The sequence below is a fragment of the Delphinapterus leucas genome, chromosome 19 (assembly GCF_059928025.1).
Source record: "Delphinapterus leucas isolate spDelLeu-1000000601 "Yukka" chromosome 19, BTC_Dleu_Yukka2, whole genome shotgun sequence".
In the NCBI taxonomy this organism is placed as follows: Eukaryota; Metazoa; Chordata; class Mammalia; order Artiodactyla; family Monodontidae; genus Delphinapterus; species Delphinapterus leucas.
Window position 1 is genome coordinate 21,805,590 of NC_143147.1, and position 15,310 is coordinate 21,820,899.

At 39.6% G+C, this 15,310-nt stretch overlaps 1 protein-coding gene across 1 annotated transcript in view; it reads right to left on the bottom strand.

Annotated features, from left to right (window-relative positions):
• Nucleotides 1-15,310, bottom strand: part of EFCAB5 (EF-hand calcium binding domain 5) — a 108,776-nt gene that overhangs the window by 45,734 nt on the left and 47,732 nt on the right. The gene's annotated exons all lie outside the window — the stretch shown is intronic.

A 15,310-nucleotide genomic window follows, 5' to 3' on the forward strand; every position in this document is an offset into this window, starting at 1 on the left:
AAAATTTCAATTAGAGAAAAATATAGAAAATGATAAAACTAACACTTGTGTTCCCAACACCCAGAAATTATGTTTGTTAACATTTTATGTATGTACTTTAAATACTGATATAATACACGTTCCTTGCTTTTATTTACTCAACATTGAGATCTGATTCATGTATTTAAGGAAATATATTTTATTTCTTTAATTGATGCATGGTATTCTATAATATGAAAACATCCTAATTTTTAAAAACACCCCTCTGTGGATTAGCATTTAGATTATTTCCAGTATTTTGATACCAAAATAATGTTGCAGTGGATATCCTTATATACATCTCTTTGTATACATATGTAAACATTTCCTTAGGGTAAATAAACAGAAGTGTAATTAACGGATTGTGTATAATGTGCATTTTCAACTTTAGTAGTTATTGCCAAATAGCTCTACAAAACACCTATACCAATTTACATTCTCACCAGCACTGAATGAGGATATAATTTCTCCAGATCCATGCCAATATTTGATATTGTTAGTTTATAATCTGATGGATAAAAACTGGTATCTAATTATTTTAATTTGCATTTCCCTGATTATTAGTGAGATTAAATATATTACATTTTCATATGTTTATTATGTACTTGGGTTTCCTGATCAATGAATGGTTTTTTTTTTAAGATTTTTTTGATGTGGACCATTTTTAAAGTCTTTATTGATTTTGTTACAATCTTGCTTCTGTTTTATGTTTTGTTTTTTTGGCCACGAGGCATGTGGGATCTTAGCTCCCTGACCAGTGATTGAACCCGTACCTCCTGCATTGGAAGGGGAAGTCTTAACCACTGGACGGCCAGGGAAGTCCCCCAGTGAATGGCTTTTTCTTGTCCTTTCCCATTTTTTCAGTTGGCATGAGTAGTCTGTTTCTTATTAACTTATAAATTTTTGATAATGATCATTCTGTTATCTATATAGCAAATAGTCTTTCTCAGTTTATCTTTATCAGTGTCAGTTAATCTCTTATTTACTTAACTTTTGGTGAGTTTAGCCATGTCAATGTTCTAAATTTTGAAGTAGTCAAATGCATCAATCATTTCCTCTATGGTTTGTGCTTATTTGCTGTATTCTTTAGAAAGTATTACCTATACTGAGGTCAAAAGGCACGCTCTATATCTGCTTCTAAAACTTTAAAAATTTTGTTTTCCACATCTAGGTCTCTGATCAGATGGAACTTATTTTTCCTCGTTAAGGAGACTGAAATCTAATTTTATTTTTTTTCCAATATGGAAGCCAATCATCCCAATATCATTTATTGATTAGTCCCTTCCCACTAGTTTACATCCATGTTATACACTAAATTCCCACATTCTCATGGGTCTGATGCCAGGTTCAATATTCTGTTAATATAACTTTATTTTTATAAATCAGGAAAATTCTCCCCAACTTGTTCTTCTTTTTAGAATTGTTTTTGCTATATTTGGACCTTTATTTTTCCATACAAGTTTTAAAAACTAAAGCTTTGAAAAATAACATAAAGAAAAGTACACAAATAATAAGCGTATGGTTTTATGAATTATCACAGTATAAACATACACATGAGCTGTTTCTCAAAGGAGAATAGTTAACTTTAGTAGAAGGCATGGTTTTGCTCCAAAACTTGAGGGATCTACATTGTGATTCTACTATTGTAACTTGCGATAGCTTTCTAATTTGCTCTGTTCATTTCAAATACTGTAGGATCTTCTAGGTGATAAGGCACAAGATAAAGAAGAGGCTTTGTAATGCAGCCTAGAAAGCCTACAAGACCTTTTCTTGCTCTGGGACCCCCTTTGCCAGCTGATGGCTCAGTTAACACAAAAGAGCAGCACAGATTGATACAAATGTGGTAAAGGTTGTTCCTAAAATGTAAAAAGGTCCAATAAGCATTATGCTTCTTTCTTAGTGGTAGGTGGCACAGGATATGGCAATTTGCCTCGTATTTGAAACAGATATCCTGTCATGCTTCCAACTACTGGAAGCTAAAAATTTTACCAACGTAGAAAACACTGAATTTTTATGGTTTTTATCTTCCACCCTCTGACACACATGGAGCTTACCAAGGCATCTAATGCTTCTTCCAGCTCATCCAGTCCAATCACCACAATGGAAACCATGAAGGTGGTGAACCTGTATGATGTTCTATGACATGTCAACACAATCAATGTCTCTGCATACTAAATTATGATAGAAAGAAAAAGAGCTGCCTTAGCCCTATGCCAAGGCAGTGAAAGGATACTGCTGTTCCTAATAGGTGAAATCAAGCTTCTTTTGTTGGTCCTTGCAAACTGCTCTAGAGAAAATAGTAGTTGCCACATCAGATGTTGTGAATGATGGATCTGTGTCAATTTGGTCCAATAAAGGTTCCACATCTTGAACAGCAGCTGCAAATGGTGTTAGTGTAATCTACAAATATTCTTCAAGATCTACCTACCTTCTGCATAGGCAAAACAGAAGAACTAGATAAGAATGTAATAAGAATGTTATTTTCTGAATCCTTCATATCACTAATATATTTTCATATCTAATCTTTGTGGAATTGTGTTTTTTTAAATTTGTTTTTGTTATCCGTTTATTTTTTACCATTTTGGCAGGCAGAGAAAGTTCACCATGATAGCCTTCAGCCCCTAATTTGTGAGAACTCTGCTAGTTGCTGTACATGTCTATTCCAGTTGTACATTCAAGAACCAGAAATAAATATAGCTAGGTCCCGCAGATTAACTGGGTCTATGATATAACCTTGGACCAAAACAGCATTTATCACCTGACATGCATAAGCCCTAACTTTAACCAATGGTCCACTGGGGCACTTTGGGATACCAGGGATTAGTGTTAACTTGGAGTCTGGTAATCTCTGAAAGTCTGGTGGGATATTTCCTTTTTTCCAATGCATATTCACCCTAGTAAAGGGCTACATGCCCTTTGAGGAAGGCTTGAAGTAAGATCTAGAGTATATGCTCGTAGCAGAATTCTTCCTCAAGAAGGCCAGCCTCCACTTCAACCAAAGCCTTCTGGGTGTATCAACTGCTTGTCTGGGAACTGGATAAGAAGGCAAAACTCTCCATTGTGGTGTCTCATCTCATGTTTCTGGCCCCACAGTTAGACCTTTTCTGTAAATAGTTCTAGTAATAATTTAGTAGATATCCTACCTATGTAATTCCTAAGAAAATCATGATCACTACAGAAAATCTATGAGTCAAAACATTCATATGGCCACTTTAATTTCTGCTGTTCATTGTGGTAATTCCAACCATACGTTCAGGAACTAGGTAAAAAACCACAGTATGAGTCCTAGACAAATAAGGCCTATTATAATATGGCCTTTAACCTTGGGCATTAAGTCAAAATACCATTTATCTACGATATTAACTTTCACCAGTAGACTCTATCTCTGGCAGTTAAATGCCACTTGTCTTCTAGGAATCCCATCAGTTCCTTGAAACCAGAAAGCCCACTTCAATGCCACTATCTCCTACCATCATTCCCAACCTACAGAGGACAGCTACCTCTGTAGGAATGTTAGTGCTCCCATCATTAATGGATTTCTCAGGGATTGTCACTTGGGCACTCTTGGGGAATAGGATGAAGGTGAATATGGGTAGGCTACCTATGAGAAATCAACTTTGTCAATTTTACAAGCCTTTGGATTTATTCCTGTATAGCATGCCATGAAGGCTCTAGCATCTCAATCTCATTGGATGCAGGCTGTATTTGAGTCAAGGTTATAGTTAATCTACCGAGAAAACTTTTAAAACCATTTCCAAGATTCTAAAAATATTACTGCTTAGCAAATCTTCTAAGTATAATGATATTGATAAATCTGGGCTAATCCAAAGTTATATCCATCCTCCTAAGTCTAAAAGTTTTATAATCAAGAATTCTCTGTCGGTCCAGTGGTTAGGACTTTACCTTCCACTGCAGGGGGCATGGGACCTTCCACTGCAGGGGGCATGGGTTTGATCCCTGGTTAGGAACTAAGATCCCACATGCCACGTGACGTGGCCAAAAAAAAAATTTTTATAATGAATTCCCACACATGTTCCCCAAGTTTCTGTTGCTATGAATTAGCAAAAACTTGCTATTCTCCTGGAATACTAACAATCACCTTTCTGTACAGATTTGACTAGTCCTCTTGGGGCATGCTGAGATCTGACTTTTGGGTCTAAAGGCAATGGATGATACACAGGTGGGCCTTAAGGAAAATAGCTAATTGCCCCAAGTGATGTTATAGGTTCTGTAAGGAAAGAAAAGCTTATATCGTCAAAAAAAGGAGAGAAGGGATTGCTTTTGCTGCCAAGGGACTCTTTAGGGAAGTTTGTGGCACAAGTCTCAGCTTCCATCCAAATGTAACCATTCCAAGTCTCAGGATCCCTCTATTTTCCAAGCAATGTGCTGACTTTCACACGAGAGACTTATGAATTTGGCTTATGTTTTCACTCTGTCCCATTAAACTTGGGGGCTGATTTTTTAAAATCTATATCTGCTCTGAAGCTACAAGAAATAGAGATTCCTTGAGCGTCATCACGGACATTTTCTGGTTTTGTGACTGCAACTTGAGCTGAGCATTTAAAGCCCTGAGCTTGTCTTTTACTTTCTATAATCTCTCCAATGCAGTGAGATGAAGCTCAACCACCGACAGCCCTTGTAGTCAGCACTATTACAATTATGATAAACTGCAGCAGCCACTTGGTCTCTTAAAGCCCAAGGCACTTCATCCCAAGCAACCATAAGTGATCATTTAAAATTTTTTTCATTGAGGAATAATAAATATGCAATAAAGGGTATACATCTTAAATGTTTAGCACAATAAATGTTTACCTATCTATATACTGTGTAAACATTACTCAGATAAAGATATAGAACATTTTTATCATCACTAGAAGGCTCCTTCATGGTTTCTGTTAGTCAATAATTCCCCCAAAGGTAGTTATTATTCTGATATTTATCACTATTGATTAGTTTATCTGTTATTGAATTTCATATAATTGGAGTTATATATGACATTTTGTTTCTTTTTTTGTTCAACATTTTATCTGTGAATGTTATTCATGTTTCATTTGACTGTAATTCTCTTTTCATTGCTACACAATATTCTACTGTATGAATACATATATGAAAATTTATTTAATCATTTTATTGTTTATGTACATTTGTATTGTTTTTAGTTTTTGACTATTATGAACACTTTTTGGATTTTTTGGTCAATTTCAATGAAACATAATTTACATCCAGTAAAATGCATCAATTTAAAGTGTACAGGGCTTCCCTGGTGGCGCAGTGGTTGAGAGTCCACCTGCCGATGCAGGGGACACGGGTTCGTGCCCCGGCCTGGGAAGATCCCACATGCCGTGGAGCGGCTGGGCCCGTGAGCCATGGCCGCTGAGCCTGCGCGTCCGGAGCCTGTGCTCCGCAATGGGAGAGGCCACAACAGTGAGAGGCCCGCGTATCACAAAAAAATAAATAAAATAAAAATAAAGTGTACAGTTCAGGGACTTCCCTGGCAGTCCAGTGGTTAAGACTTCACCTTCCAATGCAGGGGATGCAGGTTGGGTCCCTGGTCGGGGAGCAAGGTCCCACATGCCTCGTAGTCAAAAAACCAAAATATAGACCAGAAGCAATAATGTAACAAATTCAATAAAGACTTTTAAAATGGTCCATGTCAAATCTTTAAAAACAGTGTACAGTTTAATGAGTTTTGATAGTGTATACACCCAAGTAACTACCACCACAATGAAGAGAAAGAACATTTTCATGAAACCAAAAGTTCTCTTGTGCCACTTTGCAATCAGTCCCCTCTACTCATGGCCCCAGAAAACTACCAATCTGCTTTCTACTTTTGTAGATTAGTTTTCTGTGTTTTAGATTTTCATATAATGAAATCATGTAGTGTGTTCTCTTCTGTGACTGCCTTCTTTCACTTAGCATAATTTTTTTTTTTTTGCAGTACACGGGCCTCTCACTGTTGTGGCCTCTCCTGTTGCGGAGCACAGGCTCCGGACGCTCAGGCTCAGCGGCCATGGCTCACGGGCCCAGCCGCTCCACGGCATGTGGGATCCTCCCGGACCGGGGCACGAACCCACGTCCCCTGCATCGGCAGGCGGACTCTCAACCACTGCGCCACCAGGGAAGCCCCATAATATTTTTAAAATTCCTCAACGTTATAGTATATATCAGTAGTTCATTCTCTTTCATTGATGAGTAGTAATTCCACTGTGTGGCTATACTACCGTGTGTTTATCCACAAGTTATGGACATCTGGGTTGTTTCCAGTTTCGAGCTGTTACGAATGAGGCTGTTAAGAACATTAAATATGTCTTTGGGTACACATATGTTCAGATTTCTCTCATTCCATTTTATTTCTCCTAGGTAGATATCTCGGAGTGGAATTGCTGGTTGATGGGTCATATGGTAAGTAAATGTTTAACTTTTTAAGAAACCACCAAACTGGGGATTCCCTGGAGGTCCAATGGTTAGGACTCCCAGTGCTTACACTGCCCAGGGCACGGGTTCAATCCCTCGTCGGGGAACTAAAATCCTGCAAACTGTGTGGTGTGGCCAAAAAAAAAAAAGAAAGAAAGAAACCACCAAACTGTTTTCCAAAGTGGTTGTTCCATTTCTATCAGCAATGTATGAGAATGCTGGTTGCTCTACATCTTTACCAACACTTGGTATTGTCAGGCTTTTTAATTTTAGTTACTCTAGTGGGTGTAATTTTTATCTCATAGTGGTTTTAATTTGCATTTCTCTATGACTATTGACACTGAACATATCTGCATGTGCTTACTGGACATACATATATCTTCTTTCCTGAAAGTTAAAAAAAAAAATCCATGGCGTTTTGATTAGATTCTTTCATTAAGTTGTAGGAGTCCTCTATGCACTCTGGACACACAACTTTTGTCATTAAATCTATTGTAAATATTTTATCCCAGTCTATAGCTGTCTTTTCATTTCCTCAATAGTGTCTTACAGAGAACAGAATTTTAAATTTGGTGAAGTCCATTTTATCAAATATTCCTTTAAGGTTCATGTTTTCTTCTGGAAGTTTGTGATTTTAAACATTTAGGTCTAAAGGCAATTTCAAGCTTATTTTTATGTTTGGTGTGAGGCAAAGCTTGGAGTACAACTCGCCCCCCCCACCCCAAAGTCGGTAGCCAGTTTTTCCAGCACCATGTGTTGAAAAGATTATCCTAGGAACCTCTGTTGAAAATCAACTGACCACGTACATGTGGTTACATTTCTTGCTATTTGGTTCCACTGATCTATGTCTGTTCTCACGCCAATACCATGCTGTTTTGATTTCTGTCGATATATATTAAATCCTTAAATCAGCTAGTGTAAATTTTCCAACTTTGTTCTTTTTCAAAATTATTTTGGCTACTCTGCATCCTTTGAAATTCATGAACATTTTAAAATTAGCCTTGTCAATTTCCATATATAAGCTTACTAGGATTTGGATTGGAATTGTGCTGAATTTATAGATCAATTTGGGAACTGACTAAACACAGTGAGTCTTTTGATTCATGAGTATGGTCTCTGAGAGAAATGAGGACTGGTCTCTTCAATGAATTAGGTTTTTTATTTCTCTCAGTAATGTTCGGTAGTTTTCAGTCTATGGGTATTGTATATACTTTGTTCAATTTATCTGTATTTCATGTGTGCGATTTAGGCATTTAAAATTTTCATTTTCCAATTGCTCATTGCTAGTATATAGACATACAATTGATCTGTATGTATTGACCTTATGTCCTGAAGCCTTACTAAATTCATGTATATGTTCTAGTGAATTCAATTTTTATATCCCTTAGGATTTTCTACATAGAAGATCATGTAACCTTGAATAAAGAGGATTTCTTTTTCTTTTCATGCCTATTTCACTGGCTAGTACCTCCATTACAATGTTAAATAAAAGGGGTGAGGCTGGACATCCTTGCCTTGTCCCTGGTATAAGGAAGAAATCATTAATTTTTTCACCATTAAGTATAACTGTAGGCTTTCCATGGATGCTCCTTAACATTTTGAAAAAAATTCTATTTCTAGTTTGCGGAGAGGTTTTTTAAAAAAATCATGAATGTGTGTTGAATTTGGTCAGATGGCCATATAGTTTTTCTTTTTTTAGTTTCTTAATATGGTTAATTGCCTTGATTTAATTTTGAATATTAAACCAATCTTACATCCCTGGATTACACTCCACTTGATGTTAATATATTACCTTTTTAATATATTGCTGAAGTAATTTGCTAAACTTAACTTAAAGATTTTTGTATCTTGCTCATGGAAGATATTAGCCTACAGGTCTTTTTTTTTTCCTTGAGATAGTTTTGTCTGGCTTTTATATCAGAATAATCATGGTCACATAAAATGAGTTGGAAAATGTTCTCGCTTCTATTTTCTGGAAGACTTTGTGTGGGGTCTGGAATTATTTCTTCCTTAAATGTTTGCTAGGACTCAGCAGTAAAGCCTCTTGGCCTGGAGTTTTGTTTGTGGAAAGGTTTTTAATGACATTAATTTATTTATACATATGAGAGTATCTAGGTTTTCTATTTCTTTTCGAGCCAGACTTGGTAATTTGTGTCTGTCAGAGAATTTGTCCACTCAATCTAAGTGGCAAATTTATTGGCATAAAGTTGTTCATAATGTTCCCTCATTGTCTTTTTATTTTTTATTTTATTAAAAAAATTTTTTTTCTTTTAATATTTTTGGGCCATGCCACACGGCATGAGGGGTCTTAGTTCTCCGACCGGGGATTGAATCCATACCTCCTGCAGTGGAAGGGCAGAGTCTTCTTATTTTCTTCCTTCCTTCCTTCCTTCCTTCCTTCCTTCCTTCCTTCCTTCCTTCCTTCCTTCCTTCCTTCCTTCCTCCCTCCCTCCCTCCCTCCCTCCCTCCCTCCCTCCCTTTTTTTGTTGGCTGCGTCTGGTCTTAGTTGAGGCACGCGGGATCTTTCTTTGCCGCGTGCGGGCTTCTCTCTAGATGTGGCGCAGGCTCTTCTAATTGTGGTGTGCAGGTTTTCTCTCCCTAGTTGTGGTGCACAGACTCCACAGCGCGTGGGATCTGTAGTTTGCAGCACGTGGGCTCTCTAGTTGAGGCACGCAGGCTCAGTAGTTGTGGCGCAGGCTTAGTTGCCCCGCGGCATGTGGGATCCCAGTTCCCCGAATACCAGGGATTGAACCCACATCCCCTGCATTGGAAGGCGGATTCTTTACCATTGGACCACCAGGGAAGTCCTGGAAGGGCGGAGTCAACCACTGGACTGCCAGGAAAGTACCCCCCCCCCCCCGCGCCCCATTGTCTTTCCGTTGCGGAGCACAGGCTCCGGACGCGCAGGCTCAACAGCCATGGCTCACGGGCCCAGCTGCCCCGCGGCATGTGGGATCTTCCCGGACCAGGGCACGAACCCGTGTCCCCTGCATCGGCAGGCGGACTCTCAACCACTGTGCCACCAGGGAAGCCCCCGCCCACTTTTTGACTGGGTTGTTGTTTTTTTGGTATTGAGCTGCATGAACTGTTTGGAGATAAATTCTTTGTCCGTTGCTTCGTTTGCAAATATTTTCCCACATTCTAAGGGTTATCTTTTTGTCTTGTTTATGGTTTCCTTTTTTGTGCAAAAGCTTTAAGTTTAATTAGGCCCCATTTGTTTATTTTAGACTGATCTTATTTTCTTATATAAGCACTCAAAGCCATAAATTTCTAAGTACTTCTTTAGTGGCATTTCTCTAATTTTATTACATTGTGTTTTACTTATCAATCAGTTTCAAATATTTCCTAATTTCTCCTGTGATTCTTTTTTCCTCATGGGTTATTTAGAAGTGTTTCTAAATATTTGGGGATTTTCCAACTATCTTTCTCTTATTGATTTCTAACTTAATTCTGCTGTAGTCAAAGAGCGTACACCGTGTGATTTTTTTTTTTTTTTGCGGTACGCGGGCCTCTCACTGTTGTGGCCTCTCCCGTTGCGGAGCACAGGCTCCGGATGCGCAGGCTCAGCGGCCATGGTTCACGGGCCCAGCTGTTCCACGGCACGTGGGATCTTCCCGGACCGGGGCACGAACCCGAGTCCCCTGCATCGGCAGGCGGACTCTCAACCACTGCGCCACCAGGGAAGCCCTACAGTGTGATTTTAATTCTTTTAAATTTATCGAGATCTGTTTCATGTTATTGCATGTGATCATCTTTGTGAATGTTTCAAGTGCAACTGAAAAGTGTGTTTTTCTGCAGTTGTTGAGTTGAATGTTCTATAACACTCAAAGTCAAGTTGGTTGACAGCATTTTTGAAGTATTTTATACCCTTGCTGATTTTCTGTCTACTTGTTCTATCAACTGCTAAGAAAGTAGTGTTTAATTCTCCAATTGTAATTGCAGTTCTGTCATTTTTTGCTTCATGTACTTTGAAACTCTATTAGGTGTATAGACAATTAGAATTATTATGTCTTATCAAATTGACCCCTTTATCATTATACTGTAGCCCTCTTAATCCTTGGTAATACTCCTGTTCTGAAGGCTCCTTTGTCTTATACTAATGTAGCCAAAAGATATATCTTTTTCCATACCTTTGCTTTTAAACTATGTGTATCTTTATATTGGTTTTATCCAGCCTGACAATCTCTGTCTTTAGACTGCAGTGTTTAGCCCATATTCATTTAAGTAATTATCACTATGGTTAGCTTTAAATAGACCATCTTGCTACTTGGGTTTTTTGTTTGTTTTTGTCCCATTTCTTCTTTTTTTTTGCGGTACGCGGGCCTCTCACCGCTGTGGCCTCTCCCGCTGCGGAGCACAGGCTCCGGACGCGCAGGCCCAGCGGCCATGGCCCACGGGCCCAGCCGCTCCGCGGCATGTGGGATGTTCCCGGACCAGGGCACAAACCCGTGTCCCCTGCATCGGCAGGCGGACCCTCAACCACTGCGCCACCGGGGAAGCCCCGTCCCATTTCTTCTTTCTTCTTTCTTCCTCCTCCTCCTCCTCTTCCTCCTCCTCCTCCTCCCCCTCCCCCTCCTCCTTCTTCTTCTCCTCCTCCTCCTTCTCCTTCTTCTTCCTCTTTCTCTCCTTCTCCTTCTGTTTTTGCTTCTTTTCCTGCCTTTAAAAAAAATAAATTTATTTATTTATTTTTGGTTGTGTTGGGTCTTCGTTGCTGCGCGTGGGCTTTCTCTAGTTGAGGAGAGCGGGGGCTACTCTTTGTTGCAGTGCGCGGGCTTCTTGTTGCGGTGGCAGTGTGGGGGCTCTAGGCTTGCATGCTTTAGTAGTTGCGGCACACAGCCTCAGTAATTTTGGCTTTCAGGCTCAATAGTTGTGGCACACGGGCTTAGTTGCTCCATGGCATGTGGGATCTTCCCAGACCAGGGCTCGAACTCGTGTCCCCTGCATTGGCAGGCAAATTCTTAACCACTGCACCACCATGGAAGTCCCGTTCCTGCCTTCTTTTGATTATATTTTAATATTCCACGTTATTGCCACAATTGGTTTTATAGCTATACCTCTCTTTTTTCTAGTAATTGCTCTAAAATTTAACATTATGCATCTTTATCTTATCACAGTCTACTTTCAAATAATATTATATACTTTATGCCTAATGTAAGAAACTTATTTCTATTTTCTCCCATCCATTATTTTTGCTATTGTTGTCATACATTTCACTTCTACATATATTGTAAACTTCACAATACATTATTAGTTTTGCTTCAAAGAGTAAATGATCATTTAAATAACATTTTAAATGAGGAGAAAAGTCTTTTATAACCACTCAGGCATTTTCTTTTTCTCTCTCGCTGCTTCAGTTTGGATAGTTTCTATTGCTATGTCCTTATGTTTACTAATATTTTCTTCTTCAGTGTCTAATTTCATGCAAATCTTATGTAGTAAAGTTTTAATTTCACATATATATATTTTTTATCTCTAGGGGTTTAATTTGGAACATGGCTGGTTGAAACAAGAAGCTTGTGGATGGCACTGTGGATTCAAGATCCTGGTTAACACTTAAAAGATAATTGCTCCTCACTCAACAAAGCATGGCTCCATATATATATATAATATATATATATGTATTTTTAAAATTATTAATTTATCTATTTTTGGCTGCATTGGGTCCTAATTGCTGCGCATGGGCTTGTCATTGCGGTGGCTTCTCTTGTTGCGGAGCACGGTCTCTAGGTGCGTGGACTTCAGTAGTTGTGGCTCACTGGTTTCAGTAGTTGTGGCACACGGGCTTAGTTGCTCTGCAGCATGTGGGATCTTCCCAGACCAGGGCTCAAACCTGTGTCCCCCTGAATTGGCAGGAGGATTCTTAACCACTGTTGTACCAGGGAAGCCCCAATATATATTTTTAATAGCATCCTCTGACTAAGAAGTAGTATTGCTTTTTTTTTTTAATGCTGTACCTAATTCTGAAAACTTCAACTGAATAAATATCTCAGAGGAGACTTTATGCCTTTAAGGACCACTCTGAATGGTGGATTCTGAGCCTCATTCCAGTTAACTACATGTCTTGTTATAAACATTTCTCTAGGATCATGTAGCTATAGATATACAAACATGTGTACCTATGTATATGTACATTTTTGTTTGCTTTACAAAAATGGGATTTTATTACATATATTTCTCTATCTTTTACTTTTTTTTTTACTCATTAATAATATATAAAAATCCTCCAACTCAGCTGGTGTAGATCTATTCAATTTGTTTAAAGGCTGCATGATATTCCAAGATGTAGATGTACCCTCATTTAAAAAACATTTCCCGGGCTTCCCTGGTGGTGCAGTGGTTGAGAGTCCGCCTGCCGAAGCAGGGTACACGGGTTCATGCCCAGGTCCAGGAGGACCCCACGTGCCACGGAGCGGCTGGGCCCGTGAGCCATGGCCGCTGAGCCTGCGCGTCTGGAGCCTGTGCTCCTCAATGGGAGAGGCCACAACAGTGAGAGGCCCGCGTACCGCAAAAAAAAAAACCATTTCCCTACAGATAAACATTCCCTTTATCTCTCCCTCTCTCTCTCTCTCTTTTTCATGTGTAAACAGTGCCACAGGAATCATCCTTGTACGTGTATTTTCTATCTACTGGTGCTTTTATTTCTTTGGGATAAAAATTTCAGGAATGGTATCACTTGGTTGAAGGATGTGTATAATTTTTAGTTAAATAGGTATATCCAGGTTGCTTTACAAAGATACTATACTATTAAATTTTCACCAGGAATGTTTGAGAAAATGCTTTTCCTCTATCCCTACCAGCAATAGGTATTATCATTTTGTTTTATTTATTTATTTTTGGTATTGTAATTTTAAAATGTTTTTGCTCATCTGTTGAGTATGCAGTGATTCTACATATTTTATGTTCATATCCTTTGCCCATTTTTCTTTGGGGGCTTACACAGTGTCCTACCATCAAATAAAGGGGCAATTAGTTCAGTGCCAGTAGTACTTGTTGATTCTGACCATATGGAGTTCATCCCACTGAATCATTTGGAAGTGGGCCTTTTTTTTTTTTTTTTTTGGTGTTTTTTGTTAATGCCCATGGTTCTCCTTGTCCCAACTTCAAGTATTAGACACTTCCTGGGGGTACTTCCAGAACTTTTACTGTCATCTTCTCTGCACACCCACCCCCTTTACACACAGGTATTTAGGAACACTCATTATCTTTCCTCTAGCCACAGGAGTGGGACTACCCTCAGGCTCATCCACCTAGACCCCTCCTTCTGCAGTGGCTAACCTTCCTCTTTAGTGCCATGTTGCATTCAGGACTTCTCAATGAAGCTTGCAGTCTCTGAGCTACACCCAGGAAATGACGCATAAGCCCTGGTGTTCTTAAATTTCTCCTCAACCTACTTGGAATTTCTAAGTGTCTGTAATGTTGCCTTCAACATACAACCCTGGTTGGGGTATAAGGGTGTAATATCAGATATTAACTCTGACTTAGGGATCCAGGCAACCCCTAAGCAGTAGTCACAACCCCTCCAACCTCCTTCTCCCATCAGCTGGTCACAACTTCCCACTGACAGAAAAAGTGCTTTGATGTCATATTTTGCATTCTTCTTCACCCTATGATTCTCCATTCTTTCTCAAGATCCCAGTATTTTCAATTGAAAGTAGAGGCTTTTGAACTCTTGTCTCAGCTCCTCGCTGAAAATATTCAGAAACTCAATTAACTTCTTTACTCTAGACTGTATCTACCTTCCTTCGAAGATCAGCACATAACTATTGTTTGAACGATGGGAAGAAAAGCAAAAAGCATAAGCAAACCTGAGTTATTCTTCTAAATATTATCCCACTGTGTGGGATATCCCACTATGTGAGGTAATGTTTTGTACTGCACATGAGTTGGTATTAAGTTGGCCAACAGAGAATAGTTGTTCTCCAGGCATTTGTCAGGGAGTAAAATCTTGACCCATGTTACCCAATATTTATTATTAGCTCTGTTAAAAGAAACAATTTTCAAGGATTGCCTGAAAAACACACAGACATTTCAGATTTTATAAAATATATTCTTGACAAGCCAAATTAGTAGGTATCTGAGAACCTAGACTGTAATGCATTGGCTCCTTTAAGAACTGCTTTTTCTGAATTGCGGTCAGGTGTGGTATCATTTACCTACAGGTAAGGTGGTTTTAAGAAACTGTTCTGGGCATCCCTGGTGGTGCAGTGGTTAAGAATCCACCTGCCAATGCAGGGCACACAGGTTCGAGCCCTGGTCCGCGAAGATACCACATGCCGCAGAGCAACGAAGCCTGTGTGCACAACTACTGAGCCTGCGCTCTAGAGCCCACAAGCCACAACTACTGAGCCCTCGTGCCACAACTACTGAAGCCCATGTGCCTAGAGCCCGTGCTCCACAACAAGCCACCGCAATGAGAAGCCTACGCACTGCAACGAAGAGCAGCCCCCACTCACTGTGACTAGAGAAAGTCCGCGCACAGCAACGAAGACCCAACGCAGCCGTAAATAAATAAGTTAAAAAAAAAAAAAAGGGCTTCCCTGGTGGCACAGTGGTTGGGAGTCCACCTGCCGATGCAGTGGACACGGGTTCGTGCCCCGGTCCGGGAGGATCCCACATGCCGCGGAGCAGCTGGGCCCGTGAGCCATGGCCGCTGAGCCTGCGCGTCCGGAGCCTGTGCTCCGCAACGGGAGAGGCCACAACAATGAGAGGCCCGTGTACCGCAAAAAAAAAAAAAAAGGAAAGAAACTGTTCTAATAAAGTCATTTTTTCACTTATTGTACGTCCAGCATAAAGATGTTCACTTCATCACTTAGGGCCCCTTTAATGGGTACTTCCAGAAGAAACTCCTGACTATACTTTTTATCCCAAATTTTTGCAC